Below are 26,173 nucleotides of genomic sequence, written 5' to 3'. Positions count from 1 at the left end.
CATGTGTTTTAAGTGTTGGATACATTTCAGTGTATTTATTTACTTTACAACCTGGATCGTGGTGATCGGGTTGTTTTCAGTGTTATTACATCTTATGGTTGTTTTTAAAATAAATTATTGGTTGTTATTTAATACAAATAATAAACAGCCGCGGCCTAATATTTTATCCAAACAAACTGATAGTGTGTGGTGTCTATTTATTTTATTAGCTTATTTCTTTAAGTTATTAGGGTGAGAGCGATCCTGTTTGCTGTCCCATAGGGAATGTAAATCATTTTTTCATGCCCTCTTAGACCCAAATGAACAGGGAACCCTCGCAGTGCAGGTGCAGCCCAACTACAAGATAGAATTTTTAAGTTTCCTAGAGTTGGGCTTTCATTGCTGTTCAAACATGTATGAGATTTGATAAATAGCCACTGTGGGAGCCTGGCTGCATTTATTCTACACATCAGGGTCACCTTCCAGTCCCCAGCCTCTGATTGGACAGCAGATCTCTGATGAGCTCCTCCTCTTTTCCACATCAGTATATGTGAGTGCAGGCCATCATTATTATTGTTGCCTCTCTCTGCTTCTCAGATGACTACCAGGGTAAGATCCCAGGTAGAAATCTGATAATAAAAGTCATTTCAATTAAAACATACATTTCTTTTTCTAATTTATTTATTTTTATATTAGCATTTAAACTAGTTTTTTTCCACAACATGCAGCCGTTTCCAGTAGTCCTGCATTGATATTTATGCAATGGATTATATCTGTATACTCTTTATATTCCATCTATTCTATCCTATGGGTCACCACAACCAGGACACTCCCACTGTAATCAAAGTGTCTTCACAGCTGAAAGAGCCGCTTTACAGCGCCCTCTACTGGTCGCCTATGTGTGCTATCAATGAGAAAACCGATGTGCAATTAGACACGCAGCGGAAAAGAAAAGCTACTCTCTGATTGGCAGCTGCGCCCAATCTGGGCGTGGTGCGGAAAGATTGGCTGCTGGATGTCAATATACGACAGTGGCTCCGCCCTTCACTTCCCTATAGCAGCAGCTGATCTGTGGCTGCCGCCAGGACCTGTGTTGTGACTGCGATCATCGGGACTACGGAGCCCATCACAGAGATACTGACGTCATATACAGGTCAGTGCCTCCCCCGGGACTACAACTCCCAGCATCATGTGCGATACACATTTTATATGTGATCAGGGGAAGGGCAGCATGGAAGTTCTCTACAGTGCTAGTGAGAGAGTCATACTCAGTGTGTGCACAGGGGGCTCGTCTGGGTGCTGTCATATGGAGTGCTGTCATCTGTACAGGAATGGTAATATGGGGTGCTGTCATCTGTACAGGAATGGTAATATGGGGTGCTGTCATCTGTACAGGAATGGTAATATGGGGTGCTGTCATCTGTACAGGAATGGTAATATGGAGTGCTGTCATCTGTACAGGAATGGTAATGTGGAGTGCTGTCATCTGTACAGGAATGGTAATGTGGAGTGCTGTCATCTGTACAGGAATGGTAATATGGGGTGCTGTCATCTGTACAGGAATGGTAATATGGGGTGCTGTCATCTGTACAGGAATGGTAATATGGGGTGCTGTCCTCTGTACAGGAATGGTAATATGGGGGCTGTCATCTGTACAGGAATGGTGATGTGGAGTGCTGTCATCTGTACAGGAATGGTAATGTGGGGTGCTGTCATCTGTACAGGAATGGTAATGTGGGGTGCTGTCATCTGTACAGGAATGGTAATGTGGGGTGCTGTCATCTGTACAGGAATGGTGATGTGGAGTGCTGTCATCTGTACAGGAATGGTAATGTGGAGTGCTGTCATCTGTACAGGAATGGTAATGTGGAGTGCTGTCATCTGTACAGGAATGGTAATGTGGGGTGCTGTCATCTGTACAGGAATGGTAATGTGGGGTGCTGTCATCTGTACAGGAATGGTAATGTGGAGTGCTGTCATCTGTACAGGAATGGTAATGTGGAGTGCTGTCATCTGTACAGGAATGGTAATATGGGGTGCTGTCATCTGTACAGGAATGGTAATGTGGGGTGCTGTCATCTATTACCTATACAAGTGTTCTGCTTTTTAGAACTCTGCTCTGTGGTGTGAAGATGTACAGACAGAAATGGGGGGGTGGGGGGGGGTGCCATTGCTGCCCTAGAAATGCCAGTTGACTCTGAGCTCAGAGCTCTAGATGAGGAATGTAGACCCGGAAGTCAGAGTGAAGATAAACTCCAGATCTGTATACTGGTTAAAGGTCAACCATTAAAGTACTGCTGCTTTATCTTGCGATGGAGGAAAAGTACAGAGCCTACTGGACCCATCTTAGACCTTTGGGCCGGTGGCTGTAAACAGACGTGACCCATTGACCTTTTCCCTTCTGATCCGTCACGTTTAGGTCTGAAGAAACAGAAAATTATGCAATTTATTTTGTTTTTGTTTTTTATTTTTTGGATCTAGATGTTCGGGTAAACGAGTGAAGGGTTAAGCACAAGCTGATGCCTGTGATAGCCGGCATTACCATTTGCTAGTTTTCGCTCAGTTGGCTTCCAGCTGTAAAGTGATCCAGTGGCTGTATACCCCCCAATCACGTTCACGGTGCGGGTAGCGCAATCCCCCCCCCCCCCCCCCCCGTGAGGTTCCCAGGCTTCTCCAACTCTTACTGGGAGCCTAGGACCACATCAGAGGGCTTCAAAGTGGTGGGCAGGAGGAGATTGAAGAACATCTGTTCATCGATCTCCTCTGCCCAGGGTGAAAGCAGAAGTAACAATCATTTACAGCCAGAGAAGCATACAACTGAGCAGATCTCTGTCCGGTTACATGCTTTGGAGGGCAGGGGGGGACATTTGGGTCTATTAGGCCCCCGATGTCTTCATATAGAGTACCTGTCATCTGCTCCATGCTATAACAGGGGGATTTGTAAGCCTCATGTGATGGCAAGAAAGTTATATAAATAAAAAAATTTAATTATTTAAAAAAAATGTTTTTAATATGTAGCCGTAACCCCTGCGTACACCTGCAAATGCAAACATGCTCATGTGTATGTAAACCACGAACGCACCCCACTTGTGAGGAGTCACCACAAATGTCAGAGTGAGAGCAATAATTCTAGCATCGGAGCTCATAGATAACTCTAAACTGATGTGCTGTACCATAGTTTTTTTTTCCCTTGCGATATCACGGGTGCATGCAATTTTAAAGTGGTTGTAAACCCCCAGGTAGTGTTTGTACCTTTTTAGGTAAGCCTATGATAAGGCTTACCTATAGGTACTGTAAATATCTCCTCAACTTGCACCGTTTAGGAGACATTACATTACATGCAGCCGATGACGTCATCGATGCATGCACATGAATGGCAGCTCCCGTGCGCATGCGCGGGAGTGCGTCATCACGGCTCTGGCCATTCGAATGTCCAGATGACGCGAACCCGGAAGTAAGATGGATTAATATGTCGGCCATGTTACTGGTGAGCAGGCGGCACTGCGGGGGCTTCATTCTAAGGTAAGTATTTAATAATGAGCTAGTATGCCATACATACTAGCTCATTATGCTATTGTCTTTCAGGTGTTTTTTTTTTTTCCTGAGGTTTACAACCTCATTAAGACTTGACATGTTTGGTATCTTTTTCTCTCAACACAACCTAATCTTTTTTTTATATATATATATATATTCATATATATATATATATATATATATATATATATATATATATATATATATATATATATATATATATATATATATATATATATATAATGGATGTTATATTGTGTGTTTGCACTAAAGTTCAGATTATTAAATTTTTTTTTCCCCCACATTATTTATTTTATTAAACAGTTGAAACCACTATCTTTTTATTCTACAGGGCCTCTGCCTTCAGAAACCTATAATGTTCTGAGGGTTTTAAAGTGGAATTTCACTCTCAATCAACATTGATTATTTGTAATGTTTCTGCTGCTAGCATTAGTAAATAAATAGGAAAATATATCGTATTTACTTGTAAAAAAATAGAAAAAAAGTTTCTATTTCTTCAGTTGCTTCCTGGTTTCCAGGCGTAGGAAAATGAGGTTTTACATCCTAGGAATCTTCAGGAGGGAAGGAGAGTTTTGCTGAGCGAAGCACACTCTCCTGCCTGTATACCTGAGCTAATGTCAAAACATTCCTGAAGAGCGATACACCATAAGTACCGGTTCACACTAGATCATTCCGACTTAGGGGGCGACCTGTGAAGTCGCCTGCAGCGCGACTTCGGCGCGACTTGCACGGACTTCATAAAATGAATGTCTATGCAAGTCCCTCCAGGTCGCCCCGAAGTAGTACAGGACCCTTTTTCCAAGTCGGCGCGACTTGTGTCGCTCCTATTAGAACGGCTCCTGTACTACACAATGGGAGCGTGACGGACCGCGACTTGTCAGGCTGACAAGAGTCGCCTGACAAGTCGGATCTTGTGTAAAGGAGTCCTTAAAGCTGAACTCCTAGCCAAAATATTTTGGCATTTTTCCAAAGGACATTTCTTACCTTTCAGCAGTTTCTCCATGTTCTTCAATACAGGAGTTCCCCCTCACTAAGAAATCCCCTCTGGAATCAGTCAGAAGATGGCCTCGGTTTCCGTAGTTTCCATTTAGTAAGACCCTGGGGGTTCCACTGTTCTTGTAACATCCCTTTGTTCATTTTACTGTAGTGGAATGACCCAAGAATCTTGTGCTCCAGGTCCAACCTGCCTGCTTCATCATTTGGTTTACAGACCTTGGGATTCCTGCTCTGTCCTGCCCACCATTACCTTATACTTAGTACATTTAAAGTCTTTGAAAGTTTACATTGAGGAACGTTATTCTGAAATTGTTCAATAGGTTTTAGACACCGCTTTTCATAGATTGGTGAACCTCTGCCCACTTTTACTTCTGAGACACTCTGACTCTCTAAGATGCTCTTTTTATACCCAATTGTGTTACTGACCTGTTGCCATTTTACCTAATTAGTTGTAAAATGTTCCTTCCTTGTTGGTATACCATTGCCAGCTTTTTGTTGCCCTGTCCTGTTTTTTTTTTTTTTTGTGTTGCTGCTATCAATTTTAAAATTATTTAATTTTTTTTTTTTCCCTCAAAATTGTACATTTTCTCAGTTTAAACATTGATATATTTTCTATTGTAAATAGAATTTGGGTTTATGAAATATGCAAAACATTGCTTTCGTTTTTATGTTGATTTTACATCTTTTTAGATTTGCTGTTGTACTTTGAATGAGAGGCCATGTGACTTCTGGTCTGTCAGCGCCCATCCACACGGGCAGCAAAGCTGGGTATATAATAGAAGTATGAAAAAAAAAATCAATACAACAATGTGGATGCAGGAATCTCGTATTCTGACATCAGGGACTCCCTGCTCCCCTGGTCGGAATATACAGATCAGCACTGCAGCCATTGGCAGCATGCGCTGATCAAATACTTTCCAGCAGAATCGTTCGACAGAAGCCAGTCTAATGACCAGGAAGTGATTGACCGGCAATGGAAATGACCACTCAGGCCTAATCTAAGTGCACCTTCTCATAGTCACCCACAATCCCACCCATTGAGAACTACAGTTCTCATTGCATTATGGGAATTATTGTTTGTAACAGCAGCACCACACGGTGAGCAATATTGATCCCCTTCCTTGTGCCTAGGCATAGCTAAGCTTTATGAATGTAAAATATAATGTCAGATTATAAGGAGGAACTTTAAATAAGCTTTGGAGTTAAAAATATTTGTATATAGTAACATTTCAGACAACAGAAATCAGGATAGATCTGTGGGATCCTCTGTTGAAGGCTTGTCTTAAAGGTCTTTTATACAGGACTGTCACCCTTGTCCTTTGTAGCAGCTACTTAGCGACTTAGAACAGCTATGATGCATGTGTTTGTGTTGCAAGAGAGGTGTTGCTAAGCTGATGGTCCTGAAGCACACCTTTAAAAGAATGTGTGAACAATGGCAGCTCCATATATCTATCCTGACAGGTTCCTTCAAAATTGCTCAGGGGACACAGCCTACCAGCTAAATGTTTCATTACAGCCATTCTGTTTATCTTCCGCTTAATACGCTTAATAAAATGTAAAGAAAAAGTCCTAAGCTTTGAACATCTCACGGAGCACTGTTCAGTCCATCATCAGAAAATAGGAGTATGGCAGAACTACCAAGACATGGCCGTCCACCTAAACTGACAGGCCAGGCAAGGAGAGCATTAATCAGAGAAGCAGCCAAGAGGCCCATGGTAACTCTGGAGGAGCTGCAGAGATCCACAGCTCAGGTGGGAGAATCTGTCCACAGGACAACTATTAGTTGTGCACTCCACACATCTGGCTCATGGAAGAGTGGCAAGAAGAAAGCCATTGTTAAAGTAAAGCCCTAAGAAGTCCGGTTTGCAAGAAGCCATGTGGGGCATACATCAAACGTGGAAGAAGGTGCTTTGGTCAGATGAGAACAAAATTGAACTTTTTTTTGCCTAAAAGAAAAATGCTATGTGTGGTGGAAAACTAACCCTGCACATCACCATCCCCACTGTGAAGCATGGTGAAGTCAGCATCATGTTGTGAGGATGCTTTTTTTCAGCAGGGACAGGGAAGCTGGCTAGAGTTGATGGGAAGATGGATGGAGCCAAATACAGGGAAATCTTAGAAGAAAAGCTGTTAGAGTCTGCAAAAGACTTGAGACTGTGGCGGAGTTCCCTAAACATACAGCCAGAGCTAGAATGGAATGGTTTAGATCTGGGATCTTCAAACTACGACCCTCTAGCTGTTGCGGAACTACACAACCCAAATCATTTTTTAGCTTTTGGGAAAAATATTTGTGCTCTCTGTGTCTCATTTTGTGCAGATTTATCCCACTTTGTCCTGGTGGTCATTGTTACCTAGAAGGTGAAGGAAAAGCCAAAGTTTTCCAAATGTCCCCAGAACAAGAGGTGAAGGGTATTCTTCCAATGAAGACACCTGTTCCAGTGACAACTGTCTAAGATTGAAGTTTTGAAGAGTTCCTGAATGTCTTGTTGCATCTATGGGACAGGAAGTAAAGAAAAAATCTCCCTAAGGCTCCTTTCACATGTCAGCGTTTGGATCGCGGGCAGAACCGCCGCGGTTCCGTCCGCGATCCAGAGAGTTATTGCAAATCGCGGGACGCCTAGCGTTGCCCGTTGATTTGCAATAGCCCCCCAAACGCCGAGCGATTTTGCCGCGATTTCCACCTGCCGAATCGCGGCAACATCGCGCAAACAAAATCGCGGGATGCAATACACTCCAAAGAAGCTCCTGTACTTCTTTGGAGCGTATTGCGCCCCGCGATTTTGTTTGCGCGATGTTGCCGCGATTCGGCAGGCGGAAATCGCGGCAACATCGCTCGGCGTTTGGGGGGCTATTGCAAATCAACGGGCAACGCTAGGCGTCCCGCGATTTGCAATAATCTCCGGATCGCGGGCGGAACCGCGGCGGTTCTGCCCGCGATCCAAACGCTGACATGTGAATGCAGCCTAATGGTACACAGTCAGCAAAACAACAGAACTAAAAAAAAAACATAAGTCTTTTGACTGTGTATACTTTTTTTTTTTTTTTTTTAACCTGTTCCCATACTATGCCTAAACATCCCCACATAATATCAAATATTAAAAGAACAGCCATGTATCCACCAAAAAAAAAAAAATAGATCTTGTAAATTAAAGTTGACCCCCAGCTAAACGTTTTTTTTTTTTTTTTGAATAGCGAGGGGAAAAGTTAAAACCTCAGTTAGGGTTTTTATTGTTGTGTACCTCTTGGGAACATTTAGAGTACATTCACACTTGTGCAACTTAAAAATCGTGCGATCTCCATTGCGACTTTACAGGTTTACTTGATGCGACTTTGGATGAGTTTGTTGCATCTCTGCGTTTGACCAATGTGATTGCTTTTGCTCTACAAAGAAGCACACAAGTCGCTTGTATATCATGCAGGTATGACTTTCATGTGACTTTTGAGGGTATACATTGAAGTCTCTGGCTCTTAAGTCATATGAAGGTCAAACCAAAGTAGTGATGGAACTACTTTAAAGTCACCGCGACTTTAGGTCGCTCAGATATTAACAGGACTCATTGGGAAACATGGGGTGCGACTTGTCGTGTAAATGGGGCCTTACCCTCACTTTCTATCTTATTGATGTAGTTACACATCAAAAACACCTAGGGTATCACCTGACTAGGAAATAAATCTTAGGCCTCATTGACCTAGCCGGTTAGGGCCGTACACTGCAATAATCAGAGTATTTCTGTGGCGGGTAACGTGGTTATTTTAGATCAGCCGCGGCCAGGAGGCCTCTACAAATCAAAGACAGGCTGACCAGCGTTGCCTCTGTTTGCATGTACCCGCACATCGAGTGATTAAATGAGGTTAGAGACGGGCAGCCCGGGTTGCAAGCTGTCTGCATTCAGGGCTGTTCATCTGTCCATAACCACATGTAACCACCCAATATGCGGACAGTCGCAACACTTGTCAGTCTGTCATTGATCTGTGGCTGATCACAAAAACCTTTGATCCCTGCCCCAAAATACGCTGATTATTGGCGGTGTATGACCCTAATCGGCCATGTGAATGAAGCCTTAATCTTTCAATTGAGGACATGATTTAAAAAAAATGCTTTTATTGCCCTTTGTGTCTCGGTAGAGATTTCTTCTTGTTTTTTTATTTATTTTTTTAAAAGAACTTTAAAGCCATTATTTCTGAGTCAATAATTCATGTTTGGTTTTAATCACATCAGTTGACTAATGATTTTTCCATAAGAGATGATACTAACGCTATGGTCAAAAGTTAATTGTATTATCGAAAAATTTGTAGCTTTAAATAGCACACAACTCGTATCGGCTTCCTGCGTGCTGTTCTCACCGTATGTATACAGTATCTCTCAAAAGTGAGTACACCCCTCACATTTTTGTAAATTTTTTATTATCTTTTCATTTGACGACTTTGAAGAAATTACACTTTGCTACAATGTAAAGTAGTGCGAGTACAGCTTGTAGAACAGTGTAAATTTTCTGTCCCCTCAAAATAAATCAACACACAGCCATTAATGTCTAAACCAATGGCAAAAAAAGTGAGTACACCCCTAAGTGAAAATGTCCGATTTGGGCCCAATTAGACATTTTTACTCCCCAGTGTCATGTGACTCGTTAGTGTTACAAGGTGTCAATGGGGAGCAGGTGTGTTAAATTCGGTGCTATCGCTCTCATGCTAGTGACTGTAAGTTCAACATGGCACCTCATGGCAAAGAACTCTCTGAGGATCTTAAATAAAAGGATTATTGCTCTACATAAAGATGTCCTAGATTTTCAAAAGACCTTGAAACTGAGCTGCAGCACAGTGGCCAAGACCATATAGCAGTTTAACAGGACAGGTTCCACTCAGAACAGGCCTCGCCATGGTCGACCAAAGAAGTTGAGTGCACGTGCTCCGCGTCATATCCAGAGGTTGTCTTTGGGAAATAGACATATGAGGTATGAGTGCTGCCAGCATTGCTGCAGAGGTTGAAGGGTTGGGGGGGGGGGTCAGCCTGTCAGTGCTCAAACCATACGCCGCACCGAATTTGTTTGCATGGCTGTCTTCCCAGAATGAAGCCTCTTCTAAAGATGATACAAAACCCACAAACAGTTTGCTGAAGACCAGCAGACTAAGGACATGGATTACTGGAACCATGTCCTGTGGTCTGATGATACCAAGATAAACCTATTTGGTTTAGATGGTGTCAAGCGTGGTGAGGAGTACAAAGACAAGTGTGTCTTGCCTACAGTCAAGCATGGTGGTGGGAGTGTCATGGCCTGGGGCTGCATGAGTGCTACCGGCACTGGGGAGCTACAGTTAATTGAGGGAACCATGAATGACAACATGTACTGTGACATACTGAAGCAGAGCATTATCCCCTCCCTTCAGAGACTGGGCTGCAGGGCAGTATTCCCAAATACACCTCCAAGACGACCACTGCCTTGCTAAAGAAGCTGAGGGTAAAGGTGATGGACTGGCCAAGCATGTCTCCAGACCTAAACCTTATTGAGCATCTGTGGGGCATCCTCAAACAGAAGGTGGAGGAGCGCAAGGTCTCTAACATCCACCAGCTCTGTGATGTCATCATGGAGGAATGGAAGAGGACTCCAGTGGCAACCTGTGAAGCTCTGGTGAACTCCATGCCCAAGAGGGTTAAGTCAGTGCTGGAAAATAATGGTGGCATCACAAAATATTGACACTTTAGGCCCAATATGGACATTTTCACTTAGGGGTGTACTCACTTTTGTTGCCAGCGAATTAGACCTTAAAGCGGAGTTCAAGCCTTTTCTGTGTTTATTAAAAGTCAGCAGCTACAAAAAGTGTAGCTGCTGACTTTTAATAAACACACACTCACCTGTCCCATGGTCCAGCGAAGCGGCTGCCTGAAGCCTCAATCCTCTCCCTCTGGTCTCGGCGGCGCCGGCATCACTGGTGTGGGCACCCGGCTGTGACAGCTTGCGGCTTTACAGCCGGGTACACACTACGCATGCGCGAGTTGCGTTGCGCGTCTTCATTGGCCGGAAATCTTCTGGGACCTCTGACATGTCCCAGAAGATTGCAGGGAGGGAGGGGGAGAGGAGAACTTCCGCTCAGGGCGCCGCGACGCTCCGAGATGAAGTGGGAGCGGGTACCTGTCAAAACTTATGTAAACAAGCCGCCCGTCATTCTCCCTGGTGTAAAAATGAAGATCAGACGGTTCTACTATGTAGGACCGTTGATCTTTGTTTTTACACCAATAGCCATGTCCCTTTACAGTTAGAAACATGCCCCTAGGACACACTTAACCCCTCCCTCTCCAATACAGTTAACCCCTTCCCTGCCAGTGTCATTTTTGCAGTAACGGTGCATATATATAGCACTGATTACTGCAGTAATGTCACTGGTAACCCCAAAAGTGTCAAAAATGTCAGTCAAGGGTCCGATCTGTCCGCCGCAATGTCGCAGTACCGAAAAAAAATCGCAGATCGACGCCATTACGCGTTAAAAAAAAAAAACACCAAAAATGACAGAACACCAAAAATGACAGAAATCTTTCCCTTTGTTAGTAAACGCGATAACTTTTGCGCAAACCAATCAAAATACGCTTTTTGCGATTTTTTTTTTTTTTTTTTTTTTTTTTACCAAACATATGTAGCATAAAACAAATTGGCCGAAAATGTTAAAAAATTTTGATTTTTACATTTTTTTTTTTTTGGGGGAATTTCATATAAAAAAAATGTGAAAAATATTGTTATTTTTGCAAAATTTACGCTCTTTTTTTTGTTTATAGCGTATGATCAAAAAATCGCACAGGTGATCAAATGCCACCAAAAGAAAGCTCTGTTTGTGGGAAAAAAAAGGACGTTAAATTCGTTTAGGTACAGCATCGCACGACCGCGCAATTGTCCGTTAAAGTCACGCAGTAAAAAAAATCGCAAAAAACCCCCTGGTCTTTTAGCAGCCAAATCCTCCGGGGCTTAAGTGGTTAATGGCTGTGTATGTTGTTTTGAGGGGACAGCAAATTTACACTGTTATACAAGCTGTACACTCACTACATTGTAGCAAAGTGTCATTTCTTCAGTGTTGTCACATGAAAAAGTATAATAAAATATTTACAAAAATGTGAGGGGTGTACTCACTTTTGTGAGATACTGTATTATTTAGTAACACTGATTTTGCACAAATGATGAAAAAGCGTATTGCTCTTATGTAAATAATCAAAGAATTTAATTGCGCAAAGAAATGCTTGCATAAGACCCTTCTCCCTACTCAGAAACCGTCCACATGAAATTCAGATGTGTTATTGTTAAGAGGAACCAAATGTTTGTGTTGTGCATGCTGTATATTCAGATTCCTGTGGCCACAATGGAGAATCCTTTCACTTCCTTTGTAAACTCCCCCATTTGTTACAGTACGTGGCATCCTCTTTTTTTATTTTTTTTTTATTTTTTCCCAGGCCCAGGCAGAAGGCCGGAATCAATATAGTTCTCACTTGTAATATTTCCTGTTATGTTATAACTGGTTTTCATTTCCATCATAATCTTCTGTGTTGGGAGACTGAACTTTGATGTTGTGATTCCTAATGATTTTCTGGAGCTTCTCATCTAGTTTTTAGAAGTTTAAAGTGGAACTCCAATATTTGTCCAACCCATCCTTTTCTATTAAAAAAAGTTCTACAGCCGTGGACAGAAGTTTTGAGAATGACACAAATTATTAATTTTCACAAAGTCTGCTGATTCAGTGTTTTTAGATCTTTGTGTCAGATGTTACTATGGTATACTGAAGTATAATTACAAGCATTTCATAAGTGTCAAAGGCTTTTATCGACCATTGCATTACTTTTATGCAAAGAATGAATATTTGCAGCAGCGACCCTTCTTTTTCAAGACCTCTGTAATTCGCCCTGGCATGATGTCAGTCAACTTCTGGGCCACATCCTGACTGATGGCAGCCCATTCTTGCATAATCAATGCTTGGAGTTTGTCAGAATTTGTGGGGTTTTTTATCCACCCGCCTCCTAAAGATTGACTAAAAGATTATAATGGGATTAAGGTCTGGGGAGTTTCCCGGCCATGGACCTAAAATGTTGATGTTTTGTTCCCAAAGCCCCACTTGGTTATCACTTCTGCCTTATGGCTAGGTGCTCCATCGTGCTGGAAAATGCATTGTTTGCCACCAAACTGTTCTTTGATGGTTGGGAGAAGTTGGTCAAAGAGGATGTTTTCGTACCATTCTTTGCTCATGGATGTGTTCTTTGTGAGTGAGTGAAAATTGTGAGTGAGCCCACTCCCTTGGCTGAGAAGCAACCCCACCCATGAATGGTCCCAGGATGCTTTACTGTTGGCATGACACAGGACTGATGGTAGCGCTCACCTTTTCTTCTCCAGACAAGATTTTTCCCTAATGCCCCAAGAAATTGGAAAGGGCATTCATCAGAGAAAATGACTTTACCCCAGTCCTTAGCAGTCCAAACCCTGTACCTTTTGCACAATTTCAGTCTGTCCCTGATGTTTTTCCTGGAGAGAAATGGCTTATTTGCTGCCCTTCTTGACACCATCCTTCAAAAGTCTTCTCACTGTGCGTGCAGATGCACCCACACCGGCCTGCTGCCATTCCTGAGCAAGTTCTGCACTGGTGGTGCCCCAATCCCACAGCTGAATCAACTGTAGGAAACAGTCCCGGCGCTTGCTGGACTTTCTGGGGCGCGCCGAAGCCTTCTTCACAAATGCAGTGGCAATGTTGTTGTTTTTTTATGGGATTAAGTTCATTTTCATGCCAAAGAGGGACTTTGCAATTAATTGCAATTCATCTGATCACTCTTTATAACATTATGGAATATATGCAAATTGCCATAATAAAAACTGATGCGGGAGTCTTTGTGAAAATTATTATTTGTGTCATTCGTTAAACTTTTGCCCATGGCTGTACTTACACTCTCCATACTCCAGCTCTGTCCCCACCTTTCTCCTCAGTCCAATGCTGCTGGTACTCTTTAGGCAGAACCACAGTCAGCTCCATTCTGGCCATTTCTTGAAAGCCCAGCCTGTCATTGACTCATTGGCTGCGTCATCATGCAGGCTGCACTTTCTGTACTCCTGGACTGAAATGCACATACACTATATTACCAAAAGTATTGTGTTCTACATACTAAGACAAAAGCCTTGTCTGTAGGGTTCAATATTGAGTTGTCCCACTCTTTGCAGCTATAACAGTTTCAACTCGTCTGGGAAGGCTGCCCACAAGGTTTAGGAGTGTCTATGGGAGTGTTTGAGCGGTCTTCGAGAAGCGCATTTGTGATGTCAGGCACTGATATTGGACAAGAAGGCCTGGCTCGCAGTCTCAACTCTAATTCATCCCAAAGGTTTTCCATTGGGGTTGAGATCAGGACTCTGCAGGCCAGTCAAGCTCCTCCAGACCATGGTGTGGGGTTCTTTTTCAGGGGTTGGGCTTGGCCCCATAGTTCCAGTGAAAGGAACTGTTAAGGCGTCGGCATACCAGGACATTTTTGGGGATGGCCCCTTCCTGTTCCAACATGACTGCGCACCAGTGCACAAACAAGGTCCATGAATGAGCGAGTTTGGGGTGGAGAAATCTGACTGGCCTGCACAGAGTCCTAACCTCAACCGATAGAACATCTTTGGAATTAATTAGAGCACAGACTATGAGCCAGGCCTTCTCGTCCACATCAGTGGCTGACCTCACAATTGCGTTTCTGGAAGAATAGTCAAACATTCCCATAGACACACTCCTAAACCATGTGGACAGCCTTCCCAGACGAGTTGAAGCTGTTATAGCTGCAAAGGGTGGGCCAACTCCATATTAAACCCTATGGACTAAGACTGGGATGCCGTATAAGTTCATGTGCCTGTAAAGGCAGGTGCCCCAATACTTTTGGTAATATAGTGTGCGTCATTACGTAAGCACTGCTCAGTCCAGAAGCAAGGACTACCTCCCCCTGCTCCATGGATCGACACGAGCTGCAGTGGCTTAAATGAACAGATGGAGTTCCACTTTAATACTACATGTCTTGGCTGTATCTGTACACCGCCCACTCCAGCTTTCTTTTCAAAGCCTGGCTACAGTGACTGATATCACTAAGGTTTTGTACATATGTCTTAAGATTGTACCATAGCTGTCTTTCTCAATCCTTCTACTCTGGAGGAACCCTTGAAATACTTTTTTTTAAATCTCAGGAAACCCCTGCTAAAAATTCTATCTGAAGCTAAGGTTATGTTCATGTGATCATTAAATTGCAGAAAGTTTTTTTAAAGTAGACATTAACGAAAGGAGTATTTGACTCCTTTTTAACACCCCTCCTACTGTACACAAAAAATATTTTCAGCAATAATCAAAAATTAAATGACTAGTAATAATGGAAAGAAAGTAAACCCAGACAGTGAAAATTGTTGAATGTTCCTGCATTGGTGACCAGTAGCAAAATGTCTGCTTGTATTGGTGGTCAGTGGAGAAATGTCCTCTTGTATTGGTGGTCAGTGGAGAAATGCCCTCTTGTATTGGTGGTCAGTGGAGAAATGTCCTCTTGTATTGGTGGTCAGTGGAGAAATGTCCTCTTGTATTGGTGGTCAGTGGAGAAATGTCCTCTTGTATTGGTGGTCAGTGGAGAAATGCCCTCTTGTATTGGTGGTCAGTGGAGAAATGTCCTCTTGTATTGGTGGTCAGTGGAGAAATGTCCTCTTGTATTGGTGGTCAGCGGAGAAATGTCCTCTTGTATTGGTGGTCAGTGGAGAAATGCCCTCTTGTATTGGTGGCCAGTGGAGAAATGCCCTCTTGTATTGGTGGCCAGTGGAGAAATGTCCTCCTTGTATTGGTGGCCAGTGGAGAAATGTCCTCTTGTATTGGTGGTCAGTGGAGAAATGCCCTCTTGTATTGGTGGCCAGTGGAGAAATGTCCTCCTTGTATTGTGGCCAGTGGAGAAATGTCCTCTTGTATTGGTGGCCAGTGGAGAAATGTCCTCTTGTATTGGTGGCCAGTGGAGAAATGCCCTCTTGTATTGGTGGCCAGTGGAGAAATGTCCTCTTGTATTGGTGGTCAGTGGAGAAATGGCCTCAGTGGAGAATTGCCATTTTACATTTGTCGGTGGAGAAATACCTTGTTAGAGAGGTGGTCAGTGGAGAAATGCTCTCCTACATTGGTGGCCAGAAAATAAATTCTTTCATTAGTGCATAGTGGAGAAATGCCTCCTCAAATTGGGGAATCGGTGGCAAAGTTCACCCACGCATTGGTAGTCATTGTAGTGCTCTCTCATATTGCTACTCGGTGGAAAAGTGTAGAAGTTATATTGGATGTATGCTGAAATTCTGTTCCTAAAAGTGCAGGTGAGAGATCAGACTGCTCAAGGACTAAGGAACTCCTAGTAACCTTTTTGTAGGAACTCAAATTTGATACAGGCTGGTCTAGAGAGTCAGGAGCTGACCCAAGAAGCAGTAAATCTGACGTGAGAAAGTGTAATGGTATAAACCACGATTTAGCATCATCCTGGCTAGCAGATATGTGCATCCTTTAGAATGGCTGGTCACATTAATGGCGCTTTTCCACTGCATAGAACCGTACCGGCTCGGCACGCTTTTGTGCTTTTCCACTGCGGTACTGCATGGTATAGGGTCGGAACGGTTCGGTACGGTACGGTATAGGTTTGCATTTCCACTGCATGGAACCGAACGGTACGGTACGGCTCTGAAAAAACAGTACCTACTCGATTGTGGTTCCAACAGGTACCAAACTGGTACCATATCCCACAATCCTTTGCATGCAGTCACTACTAGCCACTGATTGGTCAGAGAATCACACCCACCCCGTTGTTATCCCACCCACTTAACTTTAGTACTACTTTAGTGGAAAAGCAAACCTATACCGTACCGTACCGAACCGTTCCGACACTATACCATGCGGTACCAGCAGTGGAAAAGCAAACCGGGCCAAGCAGGGCCGAGTAGAGCCGAGCCGGTACTAGCCGGTACTTGCAGTGGAAAAGTGCCATAACAAATGCTCGGGCAGGTAAAATTGTAAACCTATTTGCATTTGAACAATGTAAAAGCGGTTTTCCTGGAGGTCCACTTTAAATTCCTGTTTGGCTCAATACAAAAAGAGAAAAGCTTTGCTTTGGCCCTCTTCATCTCCCAAATCAATAGACTTAACCCTGGTGTCTCTTAGGGTTTATCTTGGCCAAATGGTCTACTTTTGCTCATCTGCTGCTAATTGGCAATGGCATTAAAATCTGTGCAGATGGCAGATGGCTTATGTTCCTAAATAGAATCTTCCATATCAAAGTCCTAGCCATTGCAGTATGGAGGAAAATGCTTAGTTGGGTACAAGGATGAATGCTCTTGATTTGACTTGTTCTTGCTATTTTGAGCTACTATATGATCTATTTTTTTTCAAAGCTATGGATTTTATTACATTCTGCATTCTTTAAAAGGCAGCTTCACTTTCAGTCAAAGTTCACTGCTCATGGTTAACCGCATTGCAATAAAAAGCCCAGCTCTACAAATTTACACTCCAGTCCTGCATAGCTCCATACAACCTTTGCTCAATAAACGTCCCAGCTCAACCCTGCATCTACCTTGCATGCACACTGCTTACTGCATTTATCACTATGGCTGCCCTGTACTCTTGGCGGCCCCAGCCATTAAGAGGAGTACAAACTAAGCCATAGGAATGAATTACCCAAGAGGAACATAAACAATGTAGCTAGGATAGGGCTATGCAGGGCTGGACAGTAAAAATCTCCTCCAAAGGGTGGGCTAAAGGTAAGTATTGTACTATAGGGATTACATTGAGGGGGAAGAGAGAAACTTTGACAAGTGGAAGCTGTCCTTTAAAGTATAGTCCAGTCAAGACTTGACCATGAAAAGCACAAAACGGGAACAGCCTACCTACTTAGTAGTTAGGTTTTCGCACAGGCTTTGCATTCGTGCACCAGTCTTTCTCAGTCCCTTTTATTGGTAAACCAGTGATCTAAGAACCCCTGCTGGTGATGTAGGAGAGCTGTTCATAATACAGATTGATTGCTGTCTCATTTACAGAATGTCTCCTGTAAAGATGTCCGAAGCAACTAAGATGTTTCTCATAGGCACTAATCGGACTTAAAATGCCTGGAACTTTTAATGTGATTTGGGATGTCCGAATCGGAAAAAGAACACATCACAGGCACTATACTACTGACTATGTAGTGTGTTAGAATGAACTTGTATTAAAACCCACCCTTAGCCTTCACTGCAAGAGCTAATTTAAGTCTAGGGGCATAGAATAGATTTACTTACCTGATCCTCTACTCCTCCATGCTGCTAGACCAGTCCCTGCTGCATCTTCTTCCTTCTGCTCCACTGGTTTAAGGTCCTGACATCATCAAGAGTAATGCAGGCTCCATAGCCCTGCATTGGATGGGATGATGCCAAGAGATAGTCCATTGCCAGTGTGCAGGGGAGCTGAGGATCAGGTAAGTAAAAGTGCTTCTTTGTTCCCCTAGACAAAACAAGCAGTTAACCATTGTACTGCTGAGCCATCGACTGCGGTACAGAGCTCTGGGGGTCTGGTATGCCGGACCTTCAGAGTGCAATGCGCCGGTGACATTGACATCATCAGCTGTATGCATTGGGAATATCTCCTAAATACCGCAAGTTTAGGAGATATTCAATGTACCTACAAGTAGTCCAAAAAAATACTTTACTACCACTTTAACCCCTTGGCGCTGGCCGCACATAAATATGTGACCTCTTGGTGCCTGGTCCTTGGCGGCGCTCTGATGCTGCATATTTGTGTGAATTGCTGTCACTAGAGCTGTTCTGAGAACACACGCGCTGCTAGTTCCAGACAGTTACTGGATCCTAACCGAAAGCTTTTGGATCGGTCATGTGATCTTAAGCCCCACCCCGCCTCCTGTCGTCATAAACCTCTTAAATGGCCGGGAGGTGTTGGCACAAAGAGGTTAACAGCAACTTCTGGAAACTGAGGAGACCAGTTGCTGGAGTTTTGGAAGAGGATGGTTTTCCCATTCTTGCCTGAGCAAATGCCATTCTAAAAAGATCTAAAAGTTTTTTAGCATTGATGGTGCCTTTCCCGATGTGCAAGATGCCCCTCTCCATACACACTAATGTACCCCCGATACCATCAGAGATGCAAGCTTTTGAACGGAATTGCGAGCCAGAAGGTCCCAACTTTTTTGGAATTAAGGTTGTCTAAAAAAAAATGGACAGAGGTGCCTCGAATAGTATCAGTAAGCCTCCTGCAGCGCCCAGGATAAAAAAAAAAAAAAAGGGGTTGCTATGACATAACATGGCCCTGTCCCAACTTTTTTGGAATATATATGTACTATGACAAATGTGCTTGCATCAGGACAGGGTTTTTATTGCTGGGAGAGAGGATGGAAAGATCTTCTCTAAAGCCAGCCATGGATGGTTTGAATCTTGTCCAGTTCAGCAAGGACTGGCTGAGATTTGAACCATGTATGGGCAGGCTGAATGTACCCGAGTTGTTCCATTGATGAACTTGGGTACAACCAGCCTGTCAGTTTTTACATGTGATTATTGCCAGTGGCTGTTATAGATGCTAGCACTAGAAATGGGCTCATTCGGGATCCTAGTCCAAACCCACCTGCCTGTTCCAACCAGGAAGCCAACACTGCACACCGCTAATCACAGGCAGTGAGACCTTTCCCTCTCTGGGCAGCTGTGCAGTGTCGGCTTCTTGGCGGGAGTGGGCAGGTGGGTTGGGATTAGGATGCCGAAGACGCCTGAGCCCATCTCTAGCTATCAATCCCTGTGTGTTCTCCTGGCACAGATGGCTCGTCGCCCCCCCCCCCCCCCCCCCCTGCTGGGGGAACACAATGTGGTTGCAGAAAAGTAAATTGCTCTGTCCTTGGCCAGTTTAAGAATGTCTACTTCCATAGGTGAGACAAAACACAAAGGCTCACCTTATAGTATTGTTTGGCGTTGAACTCCTCGGCAATTAGTGCACAACATACATGCAGTAGAGCCACACGACTCATCGTTAAAAAATCGTGATCTTGATTTCCCCCCCCCTCACAAACTTAAAGCGGAGTTCCACCCTAAAATTAAACTTACCTCCAACTTCATGCCCGGGGTCACCTGAAAAACAAATGGATAATCGCAATTTTTTTTTTTTTTACTTACCTGGTTTAGAAGAAAATATACTTACCTTACTTCCTCTTCCTCCCCTCGGCGGCCACGGCGATTCCTCACTTCCTGGCTTACAATGATTCCTGGGAGCTGAACGTCATTGCTCCCAGGAATCAATGCACCGGCCCCGACGTCGGTTCTGGTGCAGGCGCCGTCATACCTTGCTAAACAGCTTCTGGGCATGGAGTATCATCTTGATACAAGTGTTTGTTTTCTATTGAGCACATATTGTGTAATCCCGGTCATTCCAGGAGGTGAGCTTTCAGTATTTTCTTAGCCTTATTTTGATTTGAGTAGTACTCATAGGCACCTCTGTTCAATTCCTTTTAGTAGTTTGGATTTTCCCTCTTTCTGTGCATTCATACATTTAGAGCTGCTTCAGAAAGCTTTCCCAATTTACCATCTCATGTGGTGGATTTTGTCCCCCCTTAATGCCCCTTTCACACCTAAAAGTCGCTTGATTTTGACTGGACTTGAAGCTATGCCTGTGTAATCTTAAGGTCTAGAGACCTCAAAACGCATCAAAGTGGGACCAGAGTAGTGCAGGGATTACCTTGAAGTCATTGCAACTTGAAGTTGCACAGATATGAATGGTACTCAATGGAAATCATGGTGTACGACTTGTCATGTGACTTTGCAGTCCCAAGTTGCATGACAAGTCGCACAAGTGTGAAAGGGTCCTTATAGGGGTTTTTTTTTTTCCTATGAATTTTCCCAGATTCATCACAGACCTATTTCCCGCTGCCTCTGTCTCCATTGTACCCCTTAGTATTGGAACCGGACGTGTAGCTGGGTGCCTCTGCTGTGATGCTCTGGGCTATAGAGATGTACGGGAGTCGTCTACACACACAAAATGCATGTTTAATGTCTGCCGTGACATTTTGTCTAATAATCCCAACATTGTACAAGTTCTAATTACCTACAGCATTGGTTGTGAGACAGCATTATTAATATATTATGAATGCCAAGTGCCCCATTAGTTTAAGCACCACACACAACCTTGTGTAGTTTACGTAAATTTAATTTCTGACATTTGTATTTCCAGCAATAGATAAAACGTTGATCATTCGATAAGCTTGACTTGTGAGGGATGATGTTAGCGGTGAGAGTAACACCATCCGTTGGGGAATTATCGCTTAGCTGGCAGAAGGAATATATTCAACACTCTCTGCCAAAAGTCTAGTCCTGTGATAATTTACACTTTAAGCCAATTGGAATAAACAAGTTTGCGTTACTATGACAACGGTATTCACAAGATCATTAATTCGGTTAAAAAAAATGAAATACCAGGGGTTTATAAAGTAATTAGTACAGGTCAGTTCTAGAAGAATGAAATAGATGTTGTGGCTTTTAGGAGCCAGATCTCGGCTTTCATTTTATACCTGCACCCTGATCTGGTTGCCTGATACAAGACTAACACTTTCTTTATATTTCTTCATATTTTATAAATAACCTTTTCCTCCCTTAGGCCTGCTTCACTCTGATGCGATTTCAGATGCAACCTGAATAGTTTGACAATGGAAATAATAATATTGCTTCTAATGGTGCCTGTTCACATTAAAGCAGAGTTCCGGGCTATTTTGCAACTTTAGTGATTCCTGGAGTGCTCGCTATGTTGATCAACAATTGGGCATTTTTCCCTTTTTTCCTGGGGTCCCTTACCTTATTTTCAGGGCATTTTTGATTGTACTTCCTCCTTCTCCCCCCTCTGTGGCCGCGGCCACCGACATCACTTCCGCCTTTGCATTGCATCCTGGGAGCTGTTTGTCATCACTCCCAGGAGGCTGGAATCAGGAAGAACTCCCAGAACACTCCCTGGAATCAGGAAGAAGGACACAGCAGATTACACTGCGACTTCAGATGCCCACATCCAAGATGGCCGCGCCCAGAGAGCATTTTTAAAAGTACGATTTTGACATAAATCCAATACAGTACACCTTGTAAGTATGAGAATAGCGGTTCTTAAAGGGCGATTGATTAGTATTACAGGGGTATTTTAGTTAAAAAAGGTATTTGAGGCCGGAACTCCGCTTTAATTCAGCACAGTTGCAATGCGATTTTGGAAAAGGGTGCTGTGCTACTTTGGTGCGATTTGGCCTCATAGAATATGCAAACCACATCTAAAATGCATTACTTAATTGCACTGCAAGTCTTGTGTAAAAATCACATCGCAGTTGTGTAAACTACACCTTAAAGAGATTGTAAAGGCAGAAGTTTTTTTGCTATGCATTAGGATAAAAAAAAAAAACTATTGTGTGCAGCAGTCCCCTTATCCCTCCTAATCCAGCGATGTTGCAAGCTACCTGGAACTCCCCCCCCCCCCCCCCCCTCCTTCCTCCCTCATTGGCTGAGACAGCAGCGAGGTGCGATGGGCTCCCGCTGCGGTCAATCAAAGTCAGTCAGCCAATCAGGAGAGCGAGTGGTGGGGCTGGGTCACGGCTTTGTGTCTGAATGGACACTGAGAGCTGTGACTTGGCTCAGGTACCCCCATAGTAAGCTGCTTGCTGTGGGGGCACTCAACAGGAAGGAGAGGCCAGGAGCACAGAAGAGAGATCAGAGAAGAGTAGGATCCGGGCTGCTCTGTTCAAAACCAACTGCACAGAGGAAGGTATAACATGTTTTGTTTTTTAAAAAAAAAAAAAAATAAACTTTACAAACAGCTGTGCATAGTAACCAATCGGCTCCTAACCTCAGGTTGTTCAATTAAGCTTTGGCAATAAAGTGCCGGTTCACACTGATGCGGCTGCGGCGATCGCATGTAATGTCGGAGCGCACTGCTCCTTCATTACATGCGATCGGCTGTGCGGTGCGAGTTCAGCCATACACTTTGTATGGCTAAATTCGCACCGCACCCGCAGCAAAGACGCACAGGACCCTTTTTTGCAGCCGCATCAGGATCGGATCGCACAGCGGTTCACACTTGTGCGATCCGATCCTGTGCGAACTGCAAGATCGCACTGCGATATGCGATCAAACTGGGGGTGTGGTTAAGATTACATTGATACCCCCAGCGTATCGCATATGGCAGTGTGAACTGCCGGGGTGCGTTTGCGATGCGGGAACAGGCTGCGAATTCGCAGCCTTCCCGCATCGCATAAGTGTGAACCGGGGCAAAAGATTGGTCACTATGCACAGTTTTAGTTGATCTCCCCATAAGTCATATGACCAGCCGTTTTAGGCTCCCAGGTCAGCATTTTATCAAAGATAGGTAGGCATTTAAAATTGGTATCTCTGAGTTTAAAGTGCAGCCTAAAGTGTGAAGGCAAGGTCTGCTTAATACATTAGGGCCCCCTCCCAGTTACAATAGGCAGATTTACAGTAAAAAAAATAAATAAATAGTTAGATTATTAAATATACTTGCCTTTCCCCTGGCTTCTATCTGGGACTCCTAGGCAAGGGTAATTGGATTCACCTTCTGATATCTTGGGGAATGCTAAGTATCCCAAATCTAGCGATCCTGCCCTGTGCCCCAGCATCTTTTAACCTCTTGCCTTGCTGTAGCCAAAGATGGCTACAGCGCAGGCCCTGGCAGGAGGGCATCCATGTGCGTCCTCAGATGCATGTGATGCCTGCGCGCCCCCTGAGGGGTGCGCAAGGCTCGCTCTGTGATCAGCGAGTCCATGAGTCTGAGCCTGACCCCTTACCACGTGATCAGCTGTCAGCCAATGTCCTGCACACTCCAGACCCACTGCTGCAAAGTGGTGCCCACCAGTGCCACCTACCAGTGCATATCAGCAGACTGGATCTGTTCCCCATCCGTCTGGCGGATTGGATCGGATGTAAACAGATAGGTGGTCTGTATCATCTGAGTGGCTATAAAGGAAAGCGGGCGTTGTCTATATCCACTCTGCGGATTTGACACGGACCTGTCATCCTCCTGCTCAGCAGGCATCAGAGGACAGATCCCCCCGCTGGGCAGGCGTATCCGCTGGCGGAATCTGCCCATGTAAAAGCTCTAAAGCTGCTTTGCTGGTATGGATGAGATGATATATAAGGTAAACTGCAAGGCATTCTTTAGGGCAGTGGGCTGTAAAAGGGATGGAGTCTGTTATTTTACTTTAGGTCTGCTTTCATGTTATTAAGAGAAAACAACAAGCATGCCAATGACAGATCTAAATGGTAAAATGTACGCAAGTCCCATATCAGCAAAACAAACTGCACTTGCACTGACATTTCAGGGGCACAGCAGCCCTCATTCAGCTTGATAAGAGAGGGCTGCCCCGCCCCTGAAACATTGTGTATTTATTCTGCTGATATGGGACTTCAGCAAATTTTTAGCTTTTTTTTTTTTTTTAGTGCTCAAAAACTAACATGTTAAAGTGATTGTAGCCACATTTTTTTTCCTATTAAAAAAAACAAACATGTTATACTTGCTCTGTTGCAGTGGATTTGCACAGAGCAGCCCCGATCCTCCTCTTCTCTGGTCCCTCTTATGTGATCCTGGCTCCTCCCACCTGTTGAGTGCCCCCACAGCAAGCAGCTTACTATGGGGGCACCCGAGCCGAGTCACAGCTCCCTGTGTCCATTCAGACACCGAACCCGGCCTCGGTTCCACCCCCTCTCTCTCCTGATCGGCTAGCTGATTTTGATTGACAGCAGCGGCAGCCAATGGTCTCAGACAATCAGGAGGGAGAATCCCGGACAGCGGAGACACTTGTGGACAGAGAGGGACTTCAGGTTAGTATTAGGGGGTGGCGGGGGGGGGGGGGGCTGCTGTACACAGGTTTTTTATCCTAATGCATAGAATGTATTAACATAAAAAAAAAACCATTCTGCCTTTTACAACTCCTTTTCATTTTCCTGGATAAAATACAATCTTTTTCCTATTAATATCATTGGCAAAAAGTTCAATTTTTATCTGCCATGCCGTAAAAATAACTAGCAAGATGACTACCTAGACAAGTGAAGGAGTGGATGAGCAAATGTTTAAATCTGTGGCATTAAACGATCTATTTCCTACTTCATGTAACTGCCTTTTTGTATTCCATTTTTCTTTTATTTGCTTTTTTTGTATTATTCTATTTTTCCTTCATTTGCATTTTAATCAAGGTGAATGTTGAGGAGACAACCTAACCAAATTTATTATCTTAAAACTTGGCCTTGTTCGTGTATACGCAGAAGGTTCAAATGCTTTTCCAGTTTATGTGACATTTTATAGCATTTGCGTCAGCATTTTTTCTTTGTAAATTGTTTACTTCTCTATCCTAACATCTTATTTATACAGTACATTGGCTTCTGCCATTACTGAAAGTCACATTGATGTTTTGGTACTCAACTTCAATTACTTCACTTACTTTAAGGTATGCCTGTTCAAAGTAATTTTAAGATGAACTTCGGGCAGCGAAATGTACTACGCTGCCAAAGGAATTGTAATCCTGTTCAGTCAGTCTTGTGATTTACTCACCCTGACAGTGTCAAGGCACTTCTGCAAGGTGTGGTCTCGACCTTTAACTCTAAACAATCTGAGCTCCCAACTTGGGGCATATACAGTATACACCGATCAGCCATAACTTTGACTGCTGACAGGTTGAATAACCTTGATTGTCTCATTACAATGCCATCTGAAATTGGGTTGGAAATATTGGGCATGTTGTCCCTGAGGTTGATGTGTTGAAAGCGGAATAAATGGACATCTGTTTGTGTATTGGGCTGCATAAACACAGACCAGTCAGGGTGTCTATGCTGATCGGTGTCTACAGCCAAAAGTGCCTACAATGGGCACATGGGCATCAGAACTGGACCACAGAGCAATGGCAGAAGGTGGCCTGGTCTGAGGAATCCAGCTTCTTTTATATCAAGTGGATGGTCTGGTGTGTGTGTCACTTACCTGGGGAAGAGATGGCACTAGGATGCAGTAGAGCTGCACGATTCTGGCCAAAATGAGAATCACGATTTTTTAGCTTGGAATAAAGATCACGATTCTCTCACGATTCTCTGTGTAACAAAAAAAATTAGGATAACTTTACTGTTAGTTTTTTTTTTTTTTTATTCATTAAAGTCTATTAATTGCGTTTGAAAGACTGCTGCGCAAATACAGTGTGACATAAAATATTACAACAATCGCCATTTTATTCTGTAGGGTCTCTGCTAAAAAAATATATAAAATGTTTGGGGGTTCTAAGTACTTTTCTAGCAAAAACAATGATTTTAACTTGCAAGCAACAAGTGTCAGAAAAACGTCTATTCTTTAAGAGGTTAAACTTCCTTTCTCCCTGGCAGAGGGAAGGAAAAGATACAATGTAATCATTTTGTTTATAGTTACTGGGAGACTCAGTCCCGGTTCACACTAAGGCGACCTGGTCGCCTCACAGGTCTCCGTAGGTCGCCTCCCATAGGGAAGCTGCGGACCCGTTCTAATAGGAGCGACACAAGTCGCTCCGACTTAGAAAAAGGGTCCGGAGCTTCTTTGGGGCGACCAGGAGGCGACCGCCATAGACTTCAATATTATGAAGTCCGTGGCGGCCGCTCCGAGGTCGCGGCGCGCTGCTCGCACCGCGACATCGGAGGTCGCG

General features: G+C 43.8%; 1 protein-coding gene across 2 annotated transcripts in view; it reads left to right on the top strand.

Annotated features, from left to right (window-relative positions):
• Positions 1-1,018: 1,018 nt before the first annotated feature.
• The window catches only part of MARCHF8 (membrane associated ring-CH-type finger 8), a 363,845-nt gene continuing 338,690 nt past the window's right edge, over positions 1,019-26,173 (top strand). The window contains exon 1 of one of the 2 annotated variants that reach the window (XM_082268178.1): positions 1,019-1,132. The gene's annotated coding sequence lies outside the window, so the exon portion shown is untranslated. The remainder of the gene's footprint in view (positions 1,133-26,173) is intronic. The other variant, XM_082268181.1, reaches the window with a different exon arrangement.

This window comes from Pelophylax lessonae (genome assembly GCF_965119305.1).
Source record: "Pelophylax lessonae genome assembly, chromosome: 9".
NCBI classification, from domain to species: Eukaryota; Metazoa; Chordata; class Amphibia; order Anura; family Ranidae; genus Pelophylax; species Pelophylax lessonae.
This window is presented reverse-complemented; position numbering and strand designations above follow the sequence as displayed.